Source organism: Delphinapterus leucas, chromosome 10, assembly GCF_059928025.1.
Source record: "Delphinapterus leucas isolate spDelLeu-1000000601 "Yukka" chromosome 10, BTC_Dleu_Yukka2, whole genome shotgun sequence".
In the NCBI taxonomy this organism is placed as follows: Eukaryota; Metazoa; Chordata; class Mammalia; order Artiodactyla; family Monodontidae; genus Delphinapterus; species Delphinapterus leucas.
Window position 1 is genome coordinate 8,320,043 of NC_143138.1, and position 26,797 is coordinate 8,346,839.

General features: G+C 44.2%; 1 protein-coding gene across 5 annotated transcripts in view; it reads right to left on the reverse strand.

The window, feature by feature from the left end:
* Positions 1-26,797, reverse strand: part of LOC149748132 (uncharacterized) — a 176,460-nt gene that overhangs the window by 19,686 nt on the left and 129,977 nt on the right. Inside the window, exons 6-7 of one of the 5 annotated variants that reach the window (XM_089918313.1) lie at positions 18,037-18,095; positions 4,694-17,759 (exon numbers count right to left, since the gene is read on the reverse strand). The gene's annotated coding sequence lies outside the window, so the exon portion shown is untranslated. The other 4 variants (XM_089918315.1, XM_089918310.1, XM_089918312.1 and 1 more) reach the window with 4 other exon arrangements.

A 26,797-nucleotide genomic window follows, 5' to 3' on the forward strand; every position in this document is an offset into this window, starting at 1 on the left:
CACTGAAATTGAGACTGTGACTAAAAATCTTCCAACAAACAAAAGCCCAGGACCAGATGGCTTCACAGGAGAATTCTATCAAACATTTAGAGGAGAGCTAACACCCATCCTTCTCAAACTCTTCCAAAATATAGCAGAGGGAGGAACACTCCCAAACTCATTCTACGAGGCCACCATCACCCTGATACCAAAACCAGCCAAAGAGGTCACAAAGAAAGAAAACTAAGACCAGTATCACTGATGAACATAGATGCAAAAATCCTCAACAAAATACTAGCAAACAGATTCCAAAAGCACGTTAAAAGGATCATACACCATGATCAAGTGGGGTTTATCCCAGGAATGCAAGGATTCTTCAATATATGGAAATCAATCAATGTGATAAACCATATTAACAAATTGAAGGAGAAAAACCATATGATCATCTCAGTAGATGCAGAAAAAGCTTTTGACAAAATTCAACACCCATTTATGATAAAAACCCTCCAGAAAGTAGGCACAGAGGGAACTTAACTCAACATAATAAAGGCCATATATGACAAACCCACAGTCAACATCGTTCTCAATGGTGAAAAACTGAAACCATTTCCTCTAAGATCAGGAACAAGACAAGGTTGTGCACTCTCACCACTATTATTCAACATAGTTTTGGCAGTTTTAGCCACAGCAATCAGGGACGAAAAAGAAATAAAAGGAATCCAAATCGGAAAGAAGAAGTAAAGCTGTCACTGTTTGCAGATGACATGATACTATACATAGAGAATCCTAAAGATGCTACCAGAAAACTACTAGAGCTAATCAATGAATTTGGTAAAGTAGCAGGATACAAAATTAATGCACAGAAATCTCTTGCATTCCTATACACTAATGATGGAAAATCTGAAAGAGAAATTAAGGAAACACTCCCATTTACCACTGCAACAAAAAGAATAAAATACCTAGGAATGAACCTACCTAAGGAAACAAAAGGCCTGTATGCAGAAAACTATAAGACACTGATGAAAGAAATTAAAGATGATACAAACAGATGGAGAGATATACCATGCTCTTGGATTGGAAGAATCCACATTGTGAAAATAACCATACTACCCAAAGCAATCTACAGATTCAATGCAATCCCTATCAAACTACCAGTGGCATTTTTCACAGAACTAGAACAAAAAATTTCACAATTTGTATGGAAACACAAAAGACCCCGAAAAGCCAAAGCAATCTTGAGAAAGAAAAACGGAGCTGGAGGAATCAGGCTCCCTGACTTCAGACTATACTACAAAGCTACAGTAATCAAGGCAGTCTGGTACTGGCACAAAAACAGAAAGATAGATCAATGGAACAGGATAGAAAGCCCAGAGATAAACCCAAACACATATGGTCACCTTATTTTTGATAAAGGAGGCAAGAATATACAATGGAGAAAAGACAGCCTCTTCAATAAGTGGTGCTGGGAAAACTGGACAGCTACATGTAAAGGAATGAAACTAGAACACTTCCTAATACCATACACAAAAATAAACTCAAAATGGATTAAAGACCTAAATGTAAGGCCAGAAACTATCAAACTCTTAGAGGAAAACATAGGCAGAACACTCTATGACATAAATCACAGCAAGATCCTTTTTGACCCACCTCCTAGAGAAGTGGAAATAAAAACAAAAATAAACAAATGGGACCTAATGAAACTTAAAAGCTTTTGCACAGCAAAGGAAACCATAAACAAGCCAAAAAGACAACCCTCAGAATGGGAGAAAATATTTTCAAATGAAGCAACTGGCAAAGGATTAATCTCCAAAATTTACAACCAGCTCATGCAACTCAATAACAAAAAAACAAACAACCCAGTCCAAAAATGGGCAGAAGACCTAAATAGACATTTCTCCAAAGAAGACATACAGATTGTCCACAAACACATGAAAGGATGCTCAACATCACTAATCATTAGAGAAATTCAAATCAAAACTACAATGAGGTATCACCTCACACTCAGAATGGCCATCATCAAAAAATCTACAAACAATAAATGCTAGAGAGGGTGTGGAGAAAAGGGAACGCTCTTGCACTGTTGGTGGGAATGTAAATTGATACAGCCACTATGGAGAACAGAATGGAGGTTCCTTAAAAACCTAAAAATAGAACTACCATATGACCCAGCAATCCCACTACTGGGCGTATACCCTGAGAAAACCATAATTCAAAAAGAGTCATGTATCACAATGTTCATTGCAGCTCTATTTAGAACAGCTAGGACATGGAAGCAACCTAAGTGTCCATCAACAGATGAATGGATAAAAAAGATGTGGCACATATATACAATGGAATATTACTCAGCCATAAAAGGAAATGAAATTGAGTTATTTGTAGTGAGATGGATGGACTCAGAGACTGTCATACAGAGTGAAGTAGGTCAGAAAGAGAAAAACAAATACCGTATGCTAACACATATATAAGGAATCTAAAAAAAAAAAAAAAGGTTCTGAAGGACTTACAGGCAGGACAGGACAAAAGACGGAGATGTAGAGGATGGACTTGAGGACATGGGGAGGGGGAAGGGTAAGCTGGGATGAAGTGAGAGAGTGGCATGGACTTATATATACTACCAAATGTAAAAGAGATAGCTAGTGGGAAGTAGCCATATAGCACAGGGAGATCAGCTCGGTGCCTTGTGACCACCTAGAGGGGTGGGATAGGGAGCGAGGGAAGAAGACGCCAGAGGGAGGAGATCTGGGGATATATGTATAGGTATAGCTGATTCATTTTGTTATAAAGCAGAAACTAACACACCATTGTAAAGCAATTATACTCCAATAAAGGTGTTAAAAAAAATCAGAATAGCAAAATTCCTTACTTTAAAAAGAAGCCATTTTACTCTCCCAACTCTATATGGAACCAATTTTCATTTTAACCAGTTTCTCCCAAGTCCACTGAGCTTTGGTATCAGAAGGTCTCGTTACACAGGTATTTAGTTCTGTTGCAAATTAACAGCAATAAAGAAACCAAGCACAGCTGCAGAACCAGCCTCCTCCCAGCTCGTGATTATAGCTTGCTGGGGGACTCTACCAAAATAGCATTGTGTGTTTATGACACAAAGAAATTCTTGAGGGTGGTACTGATATACCCAATTAACGACACTGGTATTTTTTGCCCCATGGGGCAGACAAGGAAAAGGGATTTTATTTTGTTATGAGAAGCACTTTCTTGCTTATACTTAAATTTTATTGTTCACAAAGGATTTCAAAGTATTACCAAAGAATATGAACACCATGCTTGAATCATCTGGGCATAGTGGACTTTCATAGCCTAATGGGTGGTGTTTCACACTGCATTTCTTTTCAATTCATCTTGGATTCATTAAAAATAAAATCACGAATGTTCACCAGATTCCTCGCCCCCACCCCCCACCTCCAGCCTTGGGCACTGAGGATGTGGCACATGGGTGGCTTTCTAAGGCTTGGTCAAGGCTGAGGACTTGCCTGCGGCCCAAGTGATCCTGTTTCTGGAGTGTCTTGCTTCCTCGTCCACTTAGGAACCAACGGCCCCATAGTTCAGGCAATCTGGACTTGGAGTTGTCATTTATAGTCCCCCAAACTTTGAGGATGACGAAGTTATGAAAACATGAGAAATGGACTCAAATAGGAGAAAAAGTTTTGAGAACCACAAAAAAACGAGAAAGAGGAAGGGTTGTATAGTGGGAAAAGTGATGAACTGATGGTTAGAGAGACTTGGGTTTTAGGTAGGGTGATCATAAAATTTATTATCCAAATTGGGACTCCTTTGAGGCTGAGAGAGATTAATGCTGATAATTCTGCTGGAACAACAGGACTAGTGGGGACTGTCCTGGTATGGCATGGTCACCATAGTTCCAGGACACTAGCTGTCTAACCTTTAGCAAGTCACTTAGCATCTCTGAGCCTCAACTTCTTTTCACGAAAGAGACAACCTACAATCTTCCCAGCCTTTTTCCATGAAGGACCTCCTCTTTAACTTCAATCTCCATGTTTTCCTCATGTTTCCTGCCAACTTAAGGCCTCTTGCTCCACGCCTAGGAGAGTTCTCCTAGAGTGTATTTACAACCTTAGGCGATCAGCAGGGATCAGGAATGGAATAACTGAGCAGCTGGTCATTCTCTTCTCCTGTCTGTCCCACCCCCACCCCATACTATCTCACTCTAGGGGTAGAAATGCAATGGTCAAAACCCCTCTGCAGATGGGGCAAAGTGGGTCTCAGACCTGAGGGCTGCAGAACCAGCTGGCAAAATAAATAAAGGGCAAGTTGGCTACCTAAATACTCCACGGGTAGTGCAAACATTCTAGATTCTACAGCAGTACACTTGCAATGTGCTCAGTGGGGGGCAGTGCTGCCCACCAAGTGCTATTGGGAAATGAGTGCTAGGGGATGGCTGGTTGTGACAATGACGGAAGGTAGACACCACTAGCATTTTGTGCCTAGAAGTTGGAGATGCTAAATGCCCTGCTATAAGCCAGAGACACTCGCATAGCGAAGAGTCATCCCACCCCAGTTGTTAAAAGCATCCCCACCGAGAAACACTGAATAAAAGAATGGGCTTTTCAGTCTTACCTGTAGAGAATAATTTAGACCCTCTGAAGAGGGCTCACATCACACTGGACGGCTTGCTATGGTGCCAGAGCACTGGGCAGAACTTCCAGATGGAGCTGCTTAGTTCTCACAGGCCCTGAATAAAAGGAAAGAGCAGAGGTGACACCAGAAGGCACCGTGTAACTCAACCCCACCCTAGTCTGAAGTACACAAAGCATTTTGTGGGGCGGTTTCTTTTTTCTCTCAATGTTTACAGAACTGTTGAATCATTGTCTTCATTTACTTATGAGATGATTGACATCGTCCCTGAAAACAGAAAAACAACTCGAGCTAAATCTAAAATGCATGTCTGCAGGAAACAGGGTGGTCCTTGGTCTCTGCTTTGCCTTCTATGGTAAACTTGGACTTCTCCCGGGTTTGGTTTCATTCATTTCAGCTAGAAGTGTGTGGCGAATAAACTTTTCACCAGTCTTCCCATGGAATGGTTGACTCAGCTTTTCTGTGAGTTAGTGGCCCCAGGGGGGAGAAGGCCAGGGCTCCCTCTCCATAAGATGCCTCCTGAAAGGGAAGAAGTCATTGACGACCCACAAAGGAGACCGTGGCCATAAATATTTCAGAATTTGCCTTCCTTAACATCTTAAATAATGGAAAACATTTGCTTGTTTAAGACTTTTAAGTCCTCCGGTCTTTGGATTCAATCTCCAGTGGCGAGGTACAAGCATGACGTCATGGTCAGGAGGAATGCACAGCACATAAAGGCTGGCCTGGGTCAGAGGGAAGCACTAAGCTCTGGAGAGGGCCCTCAGACAAATATACAAATGTGGCCTAGCACATGTCAAAGGCCTGTGCGAGGGCAAACATCTTCATGACTTTGGTCCTGGGAAGAGAGACCCGGCCTGGGACGAGAATTTACAGCTGACAAGCTGCTGATGACGCAGTTATGACCAGTTAGCACATGAACGGCCACTTTGGGAACAGGGGGCTTAGCACGCCAGGCTGGAAATCTCAGACCGAAGTGGGGACAGCCCCGTTCACCCGTGCTGGGATAAGTTTATCCGCACAGTCTGCCCCCTGGGCCTCTTCTCTGCCTTCCTTTGATTTACGGCCCACCCTGCAGCTCTGTAGAGCTTTGACATACATGACAATTTAGCATCAAGGGAATTCTCAAGACCAGGGGAAGAATATCTTTCTGGGCTATAAACGTCGCTCTGAAATTCTTCTCATCTGTAACGTTTCAAGAGCATGTGAAATGTGCACGGCTTGCCCCCTGCAGAGTCCCTGTCCTCTAAGCGCTCACAACTCCCTGGGCCTATCTTGCTCACAAGTGTGCTTACAGATGTCCTCTATGACCCCTAAAGTATCATCCAGCTTTACTGTGGTGGTTCTCAACTGGGAGCAGTTTAGTCCTGTGGAGGGACATTTGGTAATGTCTAGAGATATTTTTTGGGGGGGGGCCGCGCTACGCGGCATGTGGGATCTTAGTTCTGCAACCAGAGATCGAACCCGTGCCCCCTGCAATGGAAGTATGGAGTCTTAACCACTGGACCGCCAGGGAGGTCCCTAGAGACATTTCTGAACCACTGGACCGCCGGGGAGGTCCCTAGAGACATTTCTGATGATCACAGCTGTTACCAGCCCGTAGGGGATGGATGCCAGATATGCTTCCAAACATCCTACCATGCACGAGACAATCCCCCTCAACAAAGAAGGATGCAGTCCAAAGCGTCAGTAGTGCCAACACTGAGAAACCCTGCACTGGGGTAAGGGTAGACCACCTCTGCATAGGCCAAGAGAGTAATTATCTAAATTTGCACTGTCTGATGGAACTTTCTGTGATAATGGAGATGTTTAGTATTTGTGCTGTCCAGTACATTAGCTGGGAGACACATGAGGCTCTTTAGCACTTGAAATGTGGTCAGTGTGACTAAGGAACCAAATTTTTTATTTTATTTACTTTTAATTAGTTATATGTTAGTCATCCCATTCAGCTAGTGGCTACTGTTTTGGACAATGCAGGTCCATATAATGGGAGCTTAGAAGCAGTGGAATAGCCTGCCCTGGCGGGTCATCTACTCCACCAGCTTATAATTAGAATTCCACAGCTAGACACTCCTTCTTTAGCTAAGACTTTGACCCATATTGGTATATTACCCTGGGAGGGAGACGACCTTTAATTTATCAACAACCAATGCTAATTTAATATGACTCATGGATCTGAAAAATGTTTGGGGGGCCCTGAAGTGAAGGAGAGGACACCATGAGATGGGGGGCTTGGGGGCGGCATGGTGGTGGTGGTGACATGTGCTAGAGGTAGCAAAGGCCACCTGTGCCTACTTTCATCACATAAACTCTGCTGAGAACAGAAGCCAAATACAGTCGTCCCTTAGTATCCGCTGGGCGTGGGTTCTAGGATCCTCCACAAATACTGAAATCCGCGGATGCTCAAGTCCCTTATGTAAAATAGTGTAATAGGGTTGATCTGTGGAACTGGAGGAAGAGGATGCCAGGGAAACTGGAACAGGGTTGGCGGGGATGGGGGGAACCCGTGGAAGAGAAACCGGAAGCAGAACCACTGCGCTCACAATTCCCACTCAGATATACGTTCTGTGAAGACTAGAGCCAAAGGGAGGCAGAAGAGACCAAGTGTGTCACAAAGGCGAACCTGTTTCCAGCTCCTTCTCCGCCTGCCTTTGGCTTTTAGGCCAAGTCTCCAACCACTAAGATATTATGGGACTCCCTCCCTTATGTAGCCCAAATAAAAGCAGTAATAAAACACAAAATGGTGTTTCCCTTTGATCTGATTATGAAATTTTGGATAACCTCGTTAAAGCTATATGGCTGTGATTTCTGCTGGTGCCCTAAGCACGTAAGTGCCTCCTTCTTAATCTAGCTCTGCTTTAGGGTCTTAGTTGTAGGGCGTATAGTCTTTGTAATCCATTGAATAGCTAGCTTATTGTACAAATTTTCCTCAATGAAATATTGTGTACTCAACTATACAATTTTCTAGAGAAGGACATCACCTACCTCACTTGGTAAGCTACATCTACCTGTGTTTCTTGAGATGGGGAAAGAATATAACTAAACCAAACCAAACACAAATCCTCTCTCCTTAAATGTTCTAAAGGGCTCAAACCGGAGGTCCTGGTGGCATCGATTTTGGTCATTCCCCAGGGGAACAATGGAGATTGAACAGAAAGAGTAAGTCCACCAAAATTATGACAGGGACTGGAAACTGTGATATAAGGAGAGCTAAAAAGATGAGAATTCTTCTGTCAAGAAAGACACAAGGTGAGAGAGATACGTGATGAGAGAAGACAGAATTGCGAACTTTGACTTTTTCACAAATCGCTAGTTTGTCTGAACATGGCAGGGGTGAGGGGGAGCAGAGGGGAAGGTAGGTAAATTTAGGACAGTAAAAGGAAGTATTTCTGTCTTAGTCCATTCAGATTACTATAAAAAAAAATACCATGGACTGGGTGTTTATAAGCAGCAGAAATTTATTTCTCATAGTTCCAGATGCTGGGAAGTCCAAGATCAAGGCTCCAGCAGATCTGGTGTCTGAGGGCTCACTTCTTGGTTTATAGACATCCTATACGCATGTCCTTACATGGAGGAAGGGACAAGAGAGCTCTCTGGGCTCTATTTTACAAGGGCGTTAATCACATGCATGAGGGCTCCGCTCTCATGACCTAACAACTTTCCAAAGGCCCTACCTCCCAACACCATCACATTGGGGATTAGGTTTCAATATATGAATGTTGTGGGGACACAAACACTCAGCCTACAGCATTCTGTCCCTGTCCCCCTGAAATTCATATTCTTTTTGCATACAAAATGCCTTGATTCCATCCCAATAGCTCTCAAAGTCTTAATTTCTTTCAGCAGCAGTTCAAAAGTCTAAAGTCCAAGGTCTCATCTAAATACCATCTAAATCAGATATTGGCAAGATTCAAGGTCAACCCGTGGCACATTCCTCTCCAGCTGTGAATCCCTGAAACCAGACAAGCTATGTGCTTCTAAAATACAAAGGTAGGACAGACATAGGATAGACCTTCCCATTCCTATGGAGAAACAGGAACGAAGAAAGGGATGTCAGGTTCCAAGTTAGTCCAAAACCTAACAGGATAAACAGCATTAAAACTCAAGGCTTGAGAACACTCCTTTTTGGCTTAGTGTTCTCCCTTCCAGGCCCACTGGGGTGGCAATGTCACCCCATGTGTCAGTGGGACAGCCCCTTAGTGGCTCTCTGCTAGGGCTCTGCCGCACCGTGGTTCTCTTCTGGGGCCTTGTGGCTCTCCCAGGGGACCCTATCCATGCCATGGTTCCACTAGATGCAGCCCAAGCTGGGGGACCTCCCTGCAGGGACCCACACCTGAAGCACTGAGGGGGCATCTTGCCTCGCCTGACCCAGAAAGGTGGTCCCACCCTTTGAAATCACTCTGCTCCCTAGGCCCTTGCACTCTGGCCTGTGATAGGAGTGGTGTGTGATGGCCTCTGAATTGGCTTCAGGGTCATTCTTCCATAGTCTTGAAGAACAACACTTGGCTTGAGACGGCTGAGTCATATTCAGCTCCTTAGAAAATAGTCGCTTGGCCATACTCTTCACGTTCTCATTTTCTGCCATATGGACAGGCTGAGAATCTTCCAAATCTTGAAGTTCTGCTTCCTTTTTGCTTAATTCCATCTTTAAGTTTTTTCTCTCCCCTCAAATTTTGCTATAAGCGGTTGGGAAGAGCCAAGCTGTATACCTTCTGCACTTTTCTTAGAAATAGCTTCAGCTACATATCCAATTTCATCACTCACAATTCAGCCAAGTCCTTTGCCAGTTTATTACAAGGATGGCCTTTCCTCCAGTTTCCAATAACGTGTTCCTCATTTTCCTCTGAGACCTCTCAGCATGGCTTTTCTGTCCATACTTCTACCAACATTCTTTTCATGATTACTTAGGTATTCTCTAAGAAGACTGAGGCTGTCTATACAGTTCTCTTTGCTTTCTGAGCTCTTACCAGAATCACCCTTAACGGTCCATTTATCTCAATGTAGGATTTTTCTAGCATACTAAAAATTCTTCCAGCCCCTACCCATTATCCTCACTACCCAATGCCTCCATGTTTTACAGTATTTGTTACAGCCACACCCCACTTCTCAGTAGCAGTTTCTGTCTTAGTCTGTTCAGGCTGCTATAAAAAAAACACCATAGACTGGGTGGCTTATAAACAGACATTTATTTCTCATAGCCCTGGAGGCTGGAAATTCCAAGATCAAGGCATCAGGAGATTTGTTATCTGCTGAGAGCCCGCTTCCTGTTTCCTAGACAGCCATCTTCTTGCTGTGTCCTCATGTGGCATAAGGAACAAGGGGGCTCTCTGGGGTCTCTTAAAGGAGCACTAATCCTATGCATGAGGGCTCTACCCTCATGACCTAATCACCTCTCAAAGGCACACTTCCTAATACCATCACGTTGAGGATTAGGTTTCAATATGTGAATGGGGGGTGGGGGACAAACATTCATTCTATGGCAATTATTAATACAGTGTAGTAGTTGGTGGGGGGGAGGAGTGATTTAAGAGCCTTTTATCTCAATGCCAAGGGCTGCAGAAATAAAGAGCTCAAAGATGTTTAAATAGAAAATGACAGTTCCATAATGAATTCTTGACTGGAGAAAACTACGGTGTTTAAAGCTAATCTCTTGAGATAAGCACAGAGAGGGGCTCCATCTCCTTCCCATAAGGACCCCTGTGCCGTTCTCCAAAATGGGACACTAGATCCGTCTTGCCATAAGTCTTTGGGGTTTATCTCATTTGGCCACTCCCGCTGTGGAATAGAGGTGAGCTAATCTCCTAAGTGAGTTTGCCATTTACCCATGTTTGACACAAGAAGCTTTTACATGTTAGTGCTAAAACAGGCTGAGAAACACAGTACCCCCCTGGGAAGAAGTGGGAGCTTCCCTGTGGCAGCAGCAAGCCCAGGCATATGGGGTTGGGAGCTGTAGTTCAGAGGCACTGACAGCTGTTTTTAAACTGATCCACTCTAAGTCTTTGAGTGCAATGGCTGATTATTGGGTCAACAAACTTGAAAAGGTTTGTCACTGGCCCAAGTTTGAACAAAAAGCAACATGTCTTTCACGAGCATTTAGGATGAAAGATGTAAGATTAAAACAGAAAATCTTGGTAGCAGTGAGCAACATCTGAGGGTCTTTTTTATGTGTGCTTTGCCCTAAGAGAAAAAGTAAAGCAGTAAGATCTATGAAATGTCCTTGATCTTTTTTCAACCCAGGGTTGTAAGTCCTGAGTTACCTTCATGTTTCCATTACAAGAACTGTAGGGTAGGGTTTCCAATGGGAATTTCAGCTTTTAGTTTAATAAGACGATGACACTCATATATAGTGGTGCAGTGAACAAAGGTCCAAAGAAACACTTTACTGAGTGCACATTTGACCATATCATGCCTCTTCTTAAAATCCTTATCGGAGGCTCTCCATTACCTGCAGGATGGGGCCAGGGGTCTCCTGGGGAGTACCTATACCTCTCGTCTTTGCTCCCATCTCACTGAGGTACTTCCAGTTCTCCAAATGCTTCACATTCTCTTGTAACCCCACACCCCTGCACGTGCTCTTCCCTCACAGTCATAGGCATCTTCCCTGCAAAACCAAGCTCAACGACCCTTGAACCATCAACAGATTCTCCTTTGCACCCTGTGCTTCACTTCATTATAGCCCCCATCACATCCTATTGAAATTACCTCCTAACTCAACTGTGAGATTCCTGAGGCTGGGACTGGCTGCTATGTTGCAGCCATCCCCACTTCCTGAATGCCTAGCATGATGCCAGGCACAAAAGTAGCAGCAGGTCCATAAATGCTTAATGAGGGAATGAGTGAGTTTCAGTGAACTGCAAATGATGGAGAGCTTCTTGACAAAGGTGCATCCTATATTTTCTCTTTGGCAGAATAACTGCTAAGAGCAGAGCAATAGAGCAATAAATGCTGATATGAGAGCACCTTCCTATCAGCTCCACATAAAGATATACTCTAAACCCCGCAGTTTCCCTTAAAGTAAGAACAGGAATAGTTCATACACTTCAGAAAAAGAAAAAGGAAGGAGGGAAGAAAGGAAGGTAGGAAGGAAGGAAGGGAGGGAGGGAGGGAAGGAGGAAGGAAAGTCCTTTGCTTTTGAAAGTCTACCTCAGGCACAAGAGAAGAGATTATTTCTATTTTGTTCTGAGGCTTGGTCCATGAACATAAAGAAGAAAGCCACTGAAATTTATTACTTTCCATTCATAAGATTAAAAGAGGAATGTCTTTCAGTTCCTGACTGGTCAAAAGACACAAGTTATATTTCAACCATAAACCTTTTCTAAAGAAGCTCAGAAGTGTAGGAGTTGCGTCAGACCATGGAAACCAAGCTGCACTTAACCTGAGCGCCTGATTAGTTAGTCTGTTTGCCAGTACCTCCCCTTTTCATTTCTTTGGAAATGAATAAGCTTTATTATTCGCCTCCACTGGACTTATTGTGCCTCTCAGGGATTGCGGCCCCTCTCGGAAACAACAGCCGCTCCATCTCCTCTCCCTGTCGCTGCAGAAAGGGAGTGCCAGGACAAGCGCGCCCTCCCAGGATGCGGGGAAGATGTCAGGTGAGTGACAGGTGCAGAGGCTGGGCAGGGCCGCAGTGCCTGGAGAGGCTTGGCCTCCTGGCAGAGAAGGCTGTCTCAGCTTGCTTCTCCCTGAGGTGGCTCACCAGGTGCAGCTGGGATTTGGGCGGCCCGCAGCTGTGTTTAGGAGTGCATTTGTTTTATCTACCATATCCTTGGAGGATTTCAGAGCAGCCATTTAATCTATTTTAATGAATGCTCTGGCCGTTTCTGAACACGGGGCTGTGTCTGCATGCCCCGAGGAGTGGTTATTTTCACTATTGTTGAGATTGACTAGAACATGTATTCACGGATCCTTCTGGGTGTCTTTTTCCTCTGACCATTCCTCCAGTTCAGGCCTAAACAGGAAGACAACTGTAGGGCGAGAGGCTTCAGCTCGGAAGTTGGGGTTTCCTGGTTTTCTCCCTTTTCCACATACCTCATCAGCTCATCAGTCACCTCTTCATACTATTTATAATCCTTTAATAGTTTTCAAATCTGTCCCCTAGATTGGCTAAAGAAATAGGGCACATCAATTAAAATCAAGTTGTACAAAGTCGCTTAATGGAATAGGGAAATGTGATATATGCAGTGGAGAGATCGGCTTACAAAAATAGCTTTTGAGTAAATGACTACATATGTTCATATATATGATTTTGAAAAGAAATAGGAGCCACACAAAACTAATAACACTTATTCCCGGAGTGCAATTAAGGATCATTTTGTTTTATTCCACAGACATTGAAAATTTTTTTCCAATTTTTTACAATCTGAAAAGTAATACAGAATTTTAAGAAAATGAAATGAATGCATGCAACTAAGAGAAAACAATTATTTCCTATCTCCTCTAGTCCTGTCATCACCGCCATAGTTTATTGCTCATTTTCCCCCCTCACCTACAAAAATCTCCTTGTATGTCACCCTCTCTTTAATCTGTCCCATCTTTATTCACTCTCTCTCAGAAAGGTCTTCCTGTAAAGGAAATCTGACCAAGTAGCTCCCCTAAATCCTCCAGGGTTTCCTATAGAATAAGGCAGAGTCCAAAACCCTCCGGATGAAGCTCAAAATGCTTCAGACGCTCGTCAGCACCTGAGGTTCAACGCCAACTCTTATGTGCCCATCCCAGGTCACTGGAAGGCTGTCTGGGTCTCTCTTTCTTTGAACACAGCATCCCCTGGGACCCCCTTCTCCTACTTCTTGCCTCTCCCTGTCTTCATGTACCACATTTATCTCTGATTCCACCCTCAAGAGTCAACCCCAGGGACTTCCTTGGTGGCGCAGTGGTTAAGAATCCGCCTGCCAATGCAGGCGACACGGGTTTGAGCCCTGGTCCGGGAAGATCCCACGTGCCGAGGAGCAACTAAGCCCATGTGCTACAACTACTGAGCCTGCGCTCTAGAGCCCACGAGCCACAACTACTGAAGCCCGCATGCCTAGAGCCCGTGCTCCGCAAGAAGAGAAGCCACTGCGATAAGAAGCCCACACACCTCAACGAAGAGTAGCCCCCGCTCGCCGCAACTAGAGAAAGCCCGCGCACAGCAACGAAGACCCAACGCAGCCAAAAATAAATTAAAAAAAAAAAAGTCAACCCCAGCGTCACCTCTCACAGGAAGTCTTCCTTGCCTGCAGTTAGGGGTACTCTTTTCCTGTTCATATCTCTGTATGAGCACTTACAACATCACGTAATTACTACTTTGTGTGTCTCTTTTCTCCACCTGAAGGGAAGGCGGATGCTCTGTCCTACTCTGTGCTCAGCTCCCAGAGCAGTGTCAGGCACTGGGGAGGTGCTTAATAGACATTAGTGAAAGGCTATACCCTGAGCTGGCGTTGACAGGAGGAGGGGGCTGAGGGAATCAATTCTACTGATTTATTGCTGTGACTGTAGAAACTGTTAATTCTTCATTGACCAAGTTTAGGGCCTCTCTTTCCTCAGAGGATGGTAATGCACTCGAAAATTTTAAGATATTCAACTATGCCAGCATTTATCTACTTTATACACTTGGGACATGAGATGCATCCCATTAGCTGTGCTTTATAAACACACTTCAATATACTTCCCCTTTGTAGCAAGGTAACTCTGGATAAGTGAATGTTACTTGGTGTTATGGGTTGAATTGTGTCCCCCTTAAATTCATATGTTGAAGTCCTAACTCCTAGTGCCTCAGAATGTGACCTTATTTGGAAATCAGGTTGTTGCAGATGTAATTAGTTGAGTTAAAATGAGGTTGTTAGGGTGGGCCCCCTGATCCAATATGACTATTGTCCTTACAGAAGGGGGAAATTTGGACAGACAGACAGACAGACACACACACACACACAGAAGGAGAACACCATATGAAAATGAAGGCAGAGATGGGGGTGATGCTTCTACAAGCCAAGAAATGCCAAGAATTTTCAGAAGACCACTAGAAGTCAGGGGAGAGGCATAGATTTTCCTCAGAGCTCTCAGTAGGAACCAAACTGCTGACACCTTGATGTCAGACTTTAAGCCTCCAGAACTGTGGGACATAAATTTCTGTTGTTTAAGCCACTCAGCTTACGGTACTTTTTTTTTTACAGCAATCCTAGCAAACGAATACACTCAGGGACCCTTGAGTGAAATATCAGAGAGGAGCACTTTATCCTAAATCTCCACGAACGCTCGTTTTGGTCCCAGTGTCCAGCATGATTATGGCTCACTTCGCAAATGGGAAAGGGAAAGACCTATTCTACTCTTTTGAAAATTTCATTATGGGTGTTATTTATTTTTTTTCCTAAACTTTTAAATATTTTCAACTGAGAAAAACAACGTATCTGAATTTAAGTACATATAGAAATAAATTCAAGAGGTAAAAGGATAAATAAGTCCCCTGCTTACTCTCAGCTACTCAACTCCCCACCTCAGAGGCAACACCTTTTATGTCTGTGCGTATGTATATTGCATTTTTTACATTAATGATCATATACTCTAAACATCATTCTGTCTGTACCTTGATTTGATCGCTGAGTTTCCAATGTTGGAGATAATTCTCTATTAAAATACACAAACATGCCTCACCCTTTTTGAGGACTGCATTGTCTTTCTTTGACAGATATGTTCTGCCTGTTCTTAATAACTTCTCGGCTGGTTTTTCTTAAAACAAACAGAAAGCATTCCCAAAGTTCTCTTTGCAGTCTGGACAGGGCTGAGCCTGCCACGGTTCTTATGCCGTTAAAGAGATGGATACTTTCTTTGTCACCAGAGGTTGTTCGATAAGCTTTAAACCCCATGAAAGCTGGCTTTCCTCATGTTTTATGCACGTATCTCCAAAGCACAGCAGCTTATGTCTGGTGTGCTACTAGCCCATCTTGGCTCACTAGATCTTGTTTCAACAAGTTTTTCTTCTCCCATGGGCTCTGCTAGAAATGACCAATTAGTTACATGTTGGGCCAGATGAAATGTGAGACCACATGCGTTAATCAAAACCTTTGAGTAATGTATCCATTACCTTCCTGTGGCTCATGGGGCCATCATTCACTTCCCAAATGCTACTGCACTGGGATTTCAGGACTCACCTGACTTCTCTCTGCTTGCATTTCTTGAATCTTTCTTACATTTTCACAGAGACAATCGGTAAATGCTTCTGGTTCAACAAGATTGTACTTGCATTCGTTATCTAATTTCCCAAAATAAGCTAATAAAGCCATTCAGCTGTAATATAAATAACTACATGCTACTTCATATGGTTGATTCTGATGTGAGCTTAAGGAACTAATGGCTACGTGCAACTCATTAATTTTCACCTTGAATCTAAGAAGCTGTTTAAACATTAGCCGTGGCCACAAATTCAGATGATCTTCACAAGCCATATTTGCACAGAACATCATCCCTAGTGGGTCTGTGATTTTTGAACAGGCCAAGCAGCCCATGTGCAGGATATAAATTTCCTTCTTTTTCAAAAAGTATCTGTATCTCATTCATCCTTCAGTGTCTGACTACACCCCAGGAGTCTTCCAAAACCTGCCCTGTCTTAATGAATATCTTTCCCTCCTTATCTAAGAGCAAACTTAGCTCTTGCTTCTTTCAGTGTTGCTTAAGATATTGTTTCCCTGCTGGCTTCCTTTCCTAAGCTGCCCACATGCCTGGAGGATAAAAGCTGGCTGTCTGTGCCCCTCAGACAGAGAAGATCAGTCAGTATCCATTGGTGAAGAGATGACCATCACACATTCAGACTATCAGAGAGCAATAGTGGACATTTATAGAGCACTCACTGTATACACATAAGGCATCATTTAAATAATTTTACACAAATTATCTCATTTAATTGTCATAATATCCTTTATGTGATATTATTATTATTATCTCCATTTTATAGAAATAAAGAGAGACATTTTAAGCCCCTTGCCTAAAATCACACAGCTACTTTTTGACTTTAGATGATGTATTCTTAGACACTAAGATGCCTGTCTCTTAGCGAGCCCTAAAATCTACAAAATTGATAAAAATCTAGCCATCAAATTTGTATAATATAGAGGTTTAATTAATTTGAAAGTTCTGTCAACCAGTTATTTCATGGCCTTCTAATTCAGCTCCTTGTTTTTGTCCTAGAGGTCTCTTCTCGACAGACAGTGTGATCCAGTTATAACTCAAATCAGTTCTTGGCCCCCAAAGTTTCCAATGCCTTTCCATTTCACTCGAGTAAAAGCCAGAGTCCCTATAATGGCCTATGAAGCTACACAATAGCTGTTTCCACCACCACTCCGCCCCTGCCCACAACCTCTCTGACCTCATTTCCTACTCTCTCTCCTTTGCTCACATTCTCCAGCCGTGTGGCTTCTATGCTGTTCTACTAACAAGTCAGGCACGCTACTGCCTCACAGCCCTTTCCACTGAAGTTTCCTCTCTGAAATTCTCTTCCCCCAAATATTCCTCATCTTCTTCGAATTGTTACTTAAAAGGAAACTCCTTGGGCTGATGACTGTGATGGAGTAACTGGTCCCAAACTAGCTCATCCCCTGTAAATATAGGAAACTGGACAAGATAAGCATGGTAAGATACTTTTCAGGTGATGGAAAATAACCAGCACAAGACTTCAGTGCTTGGGAGAGGGGAGCTTGAGGGGACCCCCACTGCTGTCCAGCTCTGTGCCTGGAGATCTGAATTTGCGCAGAGCACAGTAGTCCTGTGGAGCTGAAAAGGCAGGGATCAGGGTTCAAGGCAAATGAAATGGCTGGGATCTGTGCAGAAAGAAAGCCTTAAAAGTCTATGTAGATGTGTGGGGCGGTCCCTCATGAGCCCATGGCTGAGGGCTGGACTGTGCACGTGCCAGGCAGAACCATCCAAGCCTTACCACATATCAGCTGTTACGGGATTGAGACTGAAACAAATGTAATAAAGGTTGAGCAGTTCTGGGGTTAAATATGTGAGTATTTAAATTAACAAAAATTTAATGAAATTTAAAATTCAGTTCCTCAGTCATGTTCAAGGGTTTAATAGCTGTTACCACATTGCATGGTGCAGACATAGAGTATTTTCCTCAATGCAGGAAGTTCTATTGAACAGTGCTGATCTCGAGTTCTATGGTGCACAATTCACAATGTCCAGCAGTCAGTCAGAAATCACTAGATGTCCAAAAACACAAATAAGCAAAAATCAGGATTGTGTAATTCACAGTAGACAATAAAAGAAGTAAAAAAAAAACCTGATTCTAAGATGGACCAAATGTTGAACTCAGACTTTAAGACATATGTATTTTACAGTATATATTCAAAGAATTAAAATTAGAAATATACTTATTATTTTTTTAAAAAGGTCCTAATGAGTGACTAGGTAAGGATCTCAGTAGAGAAATGGATACCATAAAAAGAATTACATGGAAATTCTAGAATTGTGCAATACCTGAAGTGAGTCATTCACTGGAGGGGCTTGGAGTGAAGATGGTAGAAGACTCAGTGAAGCTGGAAACACATCAGTAGAAATTATCAAAGAGAGAAAAAATATTAAGGAAAAATGAACAGAGGGTCAGGGACCTGTAGAACAGTATCAAACAGTTTAACACATGTGTGATTGGTGTCCCAGAAAGAGAAGAGAGTGGGGACAGAAAAAAATATCTGAAGTAAGAGTTGCCAAGAAGTTCCGGATTTTTAAAAAAATGACTTACAAATCCAAGCTCAAGAATGACTTACAAATCCAAGCTCAAGAATAAAGATAAAGAAAATCCTACATAGGAACATAATAGTCAAACAACTGAACACTGAACATAAAGACAAAATTTTGAAAGCAGCCAGAGAAAAAAGACAAATTATATACAGGGGAACAAAGTTAAAAATGATTGCTAATTTTTCATCAGAAACAATAGAGGCTAGAAGACAATGAAACAACATTTTTCGAGTACTGCATGAAAAATCCTGTCCACCCAGAGTTCTATATGAAACAAAAATATTCTTCAAAATTGAAGGTGAAATAAAGACGTTCTTAGATAAACAAAATCTGAGAAAATTCATCACCAGCAGACCATGCCAAAGGATGTCCTCCAGTCCAAAGGGAAATAATACCAGATGGAAATTACAGAAAGGATGAAAAGGAGGAGAAATGATAAATAATCAAATACACAAATTGTGGTATATTCATCCAATGAATTAATACTCAGTAATAAAGAGCAATAACTATTGATAAATGCAATAACATGGATTAAGCTGACAAAAAGAAGTCTTTTGTATGTGTACAAAAGACTTTGTGCTATATGTTCCATTTATATGACATTGTAAAACAGGAAAAACTAATCTATTGTGATATAAATAAAATCCGTGGTATCTTGGGGTGGGGCTAGGAGAACGACTATAAAAGAGTGAGGCGAAACTTTCTGGGGAGATGGGCATTTTCTATAGCTTGATTAGGGTAGTGGGTGTATATGTTGGTCAAAAGTCATCAATCTGTACACTAAAATGTGTGAATTTTACAGCAGATAAATTAATAAGGTGGGTTAAAGTTTTTTTAAGCTACTGTCTCAGGGAGGCTTTCCCTCCTTTTTAAAGCTGCACCCCGATACTACTTATTTTCAGTTTTCTCCCTAGTACATATCACTGTCTAATACACTGTATATTTTATTTATCTTGTTTTATCTTCCCTTCTAGAATGTAACTTCCATGTGGGCAAGGACTTTTGCCCATTTCTTTCATTTCTGTGAACAGTGCCAAGAACAGTAGTTGGCACATTATACTTAATAAATGTTGAATGAATGAATGAATGGATGAATAAATGAGTGAATGAATTACTGAATCCTTTACTGTTATCAAATGTAAGATTGGGTAGAGAGGCTAAAATAAAGATACACTGAAATATCATGAAACTCGAGACACTGTATTTTAGTCTAACTCAAAGTTAAAAGGCAAGAAACCTGAGTAAAAAAGTAACATGGACTAAATACATAAACAAACCGTTGGCACGTCACATGAGATACTTTACCCAGGCTCTCAGGTGAACTATGGATGTTTACAATAAATATTACCTCAGCTTTTTTTTTTTTTTTGTACTTCACCCACTAGAAAATAGAGGTGTAACTTGGGAGTTAGGATAATAAGGGGGAGGGAAGTGGGCTTGTAGTTGGCAAGAGATAGAGGTGGGCAGGCTGCTATTTATCTTCCTGAGATGGAAGATAAATAGCAGCTGGAGGCCCCTTTTTGGTTCTTTTAGAAAACTAGTAAGAATAAACTCTCTTGGGAATTCCCTGGTGGTCCAGTGGTTAGGACTCTGTGCTTCCACTGCAGGGGGTATGGGTTTGATCCCTGGTCAGGGAACTAAGATCCTGCATGCTCGTGGTGCAGCCAGGAAAAAAAAAAAAAAAAGAATAAACTCTCTTAGAGGTATAGACATTGTGACACCTAGGCCCGGCACATCTCTGGTTACAAAAAGTACTGATAAGCACTTGTGATGGACATAATATTAGAATACGTGTGGCCTCAACTCCTAAGAGTTAGGCCCCTCATTTAGCATCAAATTCCAGACAATTGAGAAAAATCCACCTAGTCCATCCTATGGGAAGGTCCACCCTATTGAAGATATTTACCTTGAAGAGAGGGAAGTCATTCAAAGTAAGAGAACGTTTAGAAGGGGCGTGTGTGCAAAATAGCCAACAGCATCATTTGTGCTCCTGTCCTAAGTGTCACACCCTTCCAATGAAAGGAGCAAACTGGATTCCAAGTTTCAGGTAAGGGCATGTTGATTCCAGGTCATAGTTGATAAAATAAGATTTGTACCTGCAGAGCCATCTGGATGGCTCTGAAGTACGTGCCCTCATTGCCGCCTCCTCCAAGGCAGACGGCAACCTCACTTTGACGTCTACTGCGCTTAGATTACATAGCACACATTCCAGGGACCACATTCTGCTGGGTATCGTCCCTGGTTGTCAGCCAGCTTGACCGCTCCCCACCCTCCCTCATGACTATCAGCCTCTCCAGCTCCGAAGTTCAGAAACTAGACGCCTTTATTGATCCTTATCATTAAACAACAACAACTTTCTTCTCTTCTTTTTCATCCCTCTCCTTTCCCCGACTCCTGTCCCCAAACCCCATTAGAGAGGTAGTATTTAAAGAAACTGGAGACTGAGGCTCAAGGATTGGGGAGAGGAGGGGAGAACTCATACTTCCCACTCCATGACCTTCTGAGTGTTAGAGTTATAAATGCCAGGAGTCAGCCCTTCCAATGGCAAGAAAAGGAATCTGGGAGCATTCCTGTAAAAGTAGAGAAGATATCAAAAAAGAAAGATGTTGTGTAAAAGATCTTCTTGTCTGGAATAAGGTGACTGGAAAGAGGGACCAGGGTGAGGCAGGATGGAGAGGGGATGGGAGTGAGAAGGAAATAAACTTAAAGGTTCTGAGAGAAGAAAGAGGGACAAGAAGTCCTCCCAAGGGAATATCTAACATGTAACAGGGAGGTGCTGGGAGTGGAGGATGGGAGATGGAGAAGATGTGCTGATTGGTGCTTTGAACCAAGTCGAGGAAACTTGTCTTTAGTAACAAGACACCATGACATTTATGACTTATTTCAACAGTTTGGGGCAGTGTGAAGGAATCTGGGGGCTTCAAGTTACTTATGATGTTATCTTGGTTATCTTGGTGTGCTGGACAGCAGTGGAAGAGATGGAAAAGTGAACACCAAAGTAGCAGGTGTGAGTGTGTGTGTGTGCGAGTGTGAGTGTGTGTGAGCGTGTGTGTGTGAGTGTGTGTGTGTGTGTGTGCCACACTTTAGCTCAGTATGTGCAGCAGGAGCCTGCCTCCTCCCCTGCTGTCATGGCTTCATTTCCAGGGGAACCTCAGATTGCCCAAGACTGAATCTGCCCTTAGTCCCCTGTCCCCTACCCCAAGTTTCCAAAGAGACTTTCTGGAGGACGGGTGATCTTCTTTTCAACCCCATAAACACCTGTAGAGGACTCATCTCCGAGTTGAAAGTATACAACATCATGCATTGGTTGTAAATACCAATATATAGAAGTCCGCATAACAGCATTAGTGAAAGGTATTTTAGGCTGAGATCAAAAGGCTGACCCAGTGTGACAGAAGGGGGTGCAAACAACTCCCAAGCTCACCTCGTGCTGCTTTCTCCAGCTCAGGCCCTCCAGCCCACAGGCCTCTTGCTGCTCCTTAAATACGACCTCTGCCCCGCTCTCTTTGCCGAAGGCTCTGACCCCTGACCTCCAGGGTCCCAGCTTCTGAGACCGCTCTACCTGAAGGGTCCCCTCCGCCACATCGCCCACTTTTGCTTCTTGGGGGCACTTAGCTCTCTCTAGCACAGTCTAGTGTCTCTAGTTATTTACTTGGCTTATTTGTGTCCCCACCTTTGGAATATAAGCTCCACGAGCACAGGGACTTTGTCTATCCTCTCCTGCACCGAGGACAGCGTCTGGCACACGGAAGCACTCAGTAAGTGCTCACTGAACGAGTAAGCATGCCCGTTGATACAGTATTTGTATCTTTTCTGTTGCGTAGAAGGCATTTTTCTGCACTAGGCACTGATTCAGCAGTCTCTCCCAGCCCTACCATTTCGCACAATGATGGGGACAGTCCTTGAAAGACAAGAGACCAGTGTTAGGTGTTAAAGATTCACCCCGAAGAGCAATGCTCTTTATTGAGGAGGCAAATATCTGCAGGTCACTCTTGTTATGTGGTCATGAGAAGGCTCAGAGGCCCCCAGGTGAGTTCAAAGTCCCCTCTGTTTGCTGGGTAGAATAAATCTTATTATGAGGCACACACCAGAACTCGCAGGCAGGGCGGGCGTGGCCCTGTCTTTGACTTCTCTCCAGAGCTTCTGTCTGAGGCCGCGTGGACTCTTGCTGGGGAAGAGGCTAGGGCTGGGGAGCACAGGCATTGCAGAGAGGATCCAGGCTGGCTGCTGACGGAGCACCCACCCGCTCAGCTTTTCAAGGCTCCCTGACTTGCTTTGATCACTCAACCAGTAACTGCTGCAGCCCTGAGTCTGTGCTCAGGGCCCCCCGAGAGAGGGTGTGAAAACCTCTTCTGTCTGTGGGAGCCCAAACAGCCAGCTCCGGCCCAGAGCTACTGAGTCAGGGCTGCCCTGAAGCTGAGTTGTGAAAGGTCAGCCAGTCTTCCCGGTCACCCCTTCTCACCTCCGCCTTTCCACCCCCCAGCCCCTTCTCCTTTGCCCTTCACGGGTCTCCATCTGGGCAAAGGGGCTGCTGTGGCCACAGCGTAGCCAGCCTGCTTTGCCCAGCCCTCAGCCCACCTCTCCGCCAAAGGAGCAGAGCCAGGAGGTGCACGTGAAGGGGGTCACCGGGGCATGAAGACTGGGGTGCCCGGCCACTTCTTTTCCACTTTATCAGCTGCAACTTTGGGCAAGTCACTTCACTCCGAGACTCAGTTTCTTTCCTTGTAAGTCTGTGATAAAAATGCCCAATCTATCTGGCTCAGAGTATCTTTAGGTTCAAAGGAGATGACGGATGGTGTACAGAGTCTTATCCAACCTTCTGAACTGAGAAGTTCACAGTTCACAGTTTTTCAGGAGCTAGCCTGGGCAATACAGTTTGATCTAGTAAAAAATAAACTAATTTACATTTGGCCCTTAATGGCCAAAAGTGGCTTCAAGGCTTATACCCTTTGGGTAGCATATTTTCATTTCTGTCCAATCTCTTCCTATCTATCCAGACCTAAGGAGAAATCATTTAAGGTGAGGATTTCAGGTTTCAGGCTGACCTCTAGAGGCAATGCCTTGAGACAGAAGGGGCTTTGAAACACTCAGATCATAGTTTTAACGATTGTCCTTTTGGCTCATACGCAAAGCCGACCCCCACAGAGCCTCATATAATTTGGACAGGGCCACAGCTGGTTTAGACGCCACCGTCACTAATACACAACCAGTTATTTTTCAACTCTTGCCTCATCAAAACCACGTTTCTTCTCTTGGTTCAGTTTCTCTTTTAAATACCCTGATTACAAATTGCAAAGACCAAGCAGACCTGGGCAACCCCAAACAGACATCTTATCATCTGGCTTTGGCAACTTCCTGTCCTCTGTGACAAACTGTGGGAGCAGAAATAGAGACTCACAGACTCTCAGAGTAGATGGGAACTCGGATGTTGGCAGGCCTGGCCGCCCTCAGTGTCACCAGCAAGTGAACGTGCTTATTGAGCACCTACTCTGTGCCAGATGCTATAGTGAGGGCTGGAGGGGATATGACCAAGATGCTGAACACGACCCATTTCTAACCCCGAGGGAGGGTGGCAGGCAAGGAGACAAGCAGTTGGGATGCTCGGATAAACAGAGTGTAGTTGTACCCTCGGCGGCTCGTGGAGGGGATGAGATGTCAGCCAGGCTTGGGAGAATCAGAAAAGGTTTTGTGGGGGGCTTGCCTGGTGGTGCGGTGGTTAAGAATCTGCCTGCCAATGCAGGGGACATGGGTTCAAGCCCTGGTCCAGGAAGATCCCATATGCCGCGGAGCAATTAAGCCTGTGCGCCACAACTACTGAGCCTGCGCTCTAGAGCCCGCGAGCCACAACTACTGAGCCCACGTGCCACAACTACTGAAGCCCGCGCACCTAGAGCCTGTGCTCTGCAACAAGAGAAGCCACCGCGATGAGAAGCCCGCGCACCGCAATGAAGAGTAGCCCTCGCTAACCGCAACTAGAGAAAGCCCACGTGCAGCAATGAAGACCCAACGCAGCCAAAAATAAATAAATAAAATTAATTAATTAAAAAAAAAAGAGAGAAGGTTTTGGGGGGAGAGGTGGAGTCTTGAAGGAAGGAGAGGAGTGAGCCCGAAGATGATCAAAGGGGTGGATGGAAAGACATTCTAAGTGGAGTTTACAGCCTGTGCAGGGCACAGAGGCCAGAAAGGAAAAGAGATGGGAAGAGAGCAAGGGAGACCGAGAGGGCGAAGTGAAGGAGTGAGGGAGGACCAGGGTCGGGGGATGTTGCTGAGCTCTCGCACGTCTGGGGAGCTGCCAGTTCAAGGTCAGGGGCGGAGGGAGATGAGGCGAGTAGTCAGGGCTTTTCTCTGCCGCAGCGTTAACCAGCCCAGTCCCTTCTGCTACTTCTCATAGGACACAGGAGGGTTTCTCCCCAGAAGTATGGGGCTTGAAAACCCCAGCTTTCCTCCTCTTATCTCTCCTCTAGTGAAGTGAGTTGTCTACACCACGGGTCCCCAACCCCCAGACCACAGACCGGTATCAGTCTGTGGCCTGTTAGGAGCCAGGCCGCACAGCAGGGGGTGAGCGGTGGGCGAGCGAGCGAAGCTACATCTGCCCGTCAACCCCATTGCTTGCATTACCGCCTGAATCATCCCCCCAGTGGCCCCATCTGAGGAAAAACTGTATTCCTCGAAACTGGTCCCTGGTGCCAGAAAGGCTGGGGACTGCAGGTCTACACCACAGCCATCCAGGCACAGGTGGAGCAGATGAATCCTCTCCGGGTGGGCAGCACAGATGTTTACATGGCACTGAGCCCAGTTTGCTGTGCTTTATAACAATCAACGTCTGGCATTTGTTTCGTGGAGTAACTAATTCTGCCACCGACCACTTCCTCTTCACTCTCGCCTGTTCCCCAGGAACATGCTCTTTTTATGTTGCTTTGTTTCCTTATGCCTCAAGTATAACCACTCAGCTTCTTCCTGCAGCTTCATTCTCTGAACCTAGGTCAATGTTAATTTGAGAGTCTTAACGTCCCCCTTCCCCCAGGCAACGTGGCACAATGGTAAGAAGAGTCTTCAGAGTCAGAAAGATCTGAGTTTGAATCTTGGCTCAGCTAGTTATTAACTGTGTGACTGCAGGCAAGTGACTTAACCTGCCTGAGCTTCAATTTCCTCATCTGTGTAATGCTGACAATATCTATTCTTTAGAGCTGTGAAGAGCTTAGCTAACTTAGGTAATGTCCTTGGTACACAGTAGACATGGGAGTATGGATGGCTATTAATAATAAAAACAACAGTAGTACTAATGATGATGATCTGGTACTTCTACTCACAGCCCTGGATCTACTGACTTAGAATTTCAGTTTTCCCGTCTATTAAGTGAGGATAATAGCAATTATTTGGTAGAGTTATTTGGGGATCCAATGTGATAAAAATGTGTCAAACACACAGTGGGCTCTTGGAGCATGGGTATATCACTGCCTCCTCGCCCTCCAGGGCATCCTTCCCCTTTTAGCTGTCACATCCATCACTAGGCCCTTTCCCTCCATCTTGAGATGCTCCTGGCAGGGGTCTCAAGCGCTTTCTAGGCAAACGGCCTCTGAGATGAGGTTCTCCTTTTTGGATTGCCCAAGATGGAAGAGTCATTTTTTCTGTCCCTTGTTTCTCTCTTGTTCTCTCTTGCCTGTTATAGGTTGAATTGTGTCACTCACTCTCTCCCCAAAAAAGGTACCTTCCATTCCTAAGGCCCAGTACCTGTGAATGTGACCTTATTTGGAAATAGGGTCTGCAGATTTAATCAAGTTAAGATGAGGTCATCAGGGTGGGCTCTAATCCAATATGACTGTTGTCCTGATAAGAAGATAAGAGAAGCCACGTGGAGCTAGAGGCACACAGCGAGGAGACAGCAGTGTGAAGATGGAGGGAGACTGGAGTTTTGTCACCACAAGGCAAGGAACACCTGGGGCTGCCAGACGCTGGAAGAGACAAGCAAGCCTCCTCCCCTAGACGCTTCAGAGAGCTCACGGAGCTCACGGCCTCACCAACACCTTGATTTCAGACTTCTGGTCTCCAGAACTGTGAGAGAATACGTTTTTGTAATTTCGAGGCAATCAGTTTGTGGTACTTTTGTTATGCAGCCCTAGGAGACTAACACACTGGCTCCATTACTAGTTTGAGTTCACATGACTGTATTATGCAATTATGTATAACATAAAATAGATCAAATGGAGTAAGGTTAGGCTGATGAGGAAGGGGGAAAACTGCCTAAGAAGACTCAAAACACTACCTTACTGATGGATAAGAGACAGCAACTTTCTGTAAGAGCTGGAAGGGTCTTAGTGAATGTCAGGGTGGGAAGAATAATAGGTCATGGTTCAGATGTCTCTGGGTAGCTGGCATTTTCGTGCTGATTTGATCTGAGACTCCAGCGTATGAAGAGATGAGGTTTACAGGGGTTCCCTGGTGGCGCAGTTGTTGAGAGTCCGCCTGCCGATGCAGTGGGCCCGCGTACCGCAAAAAAAAA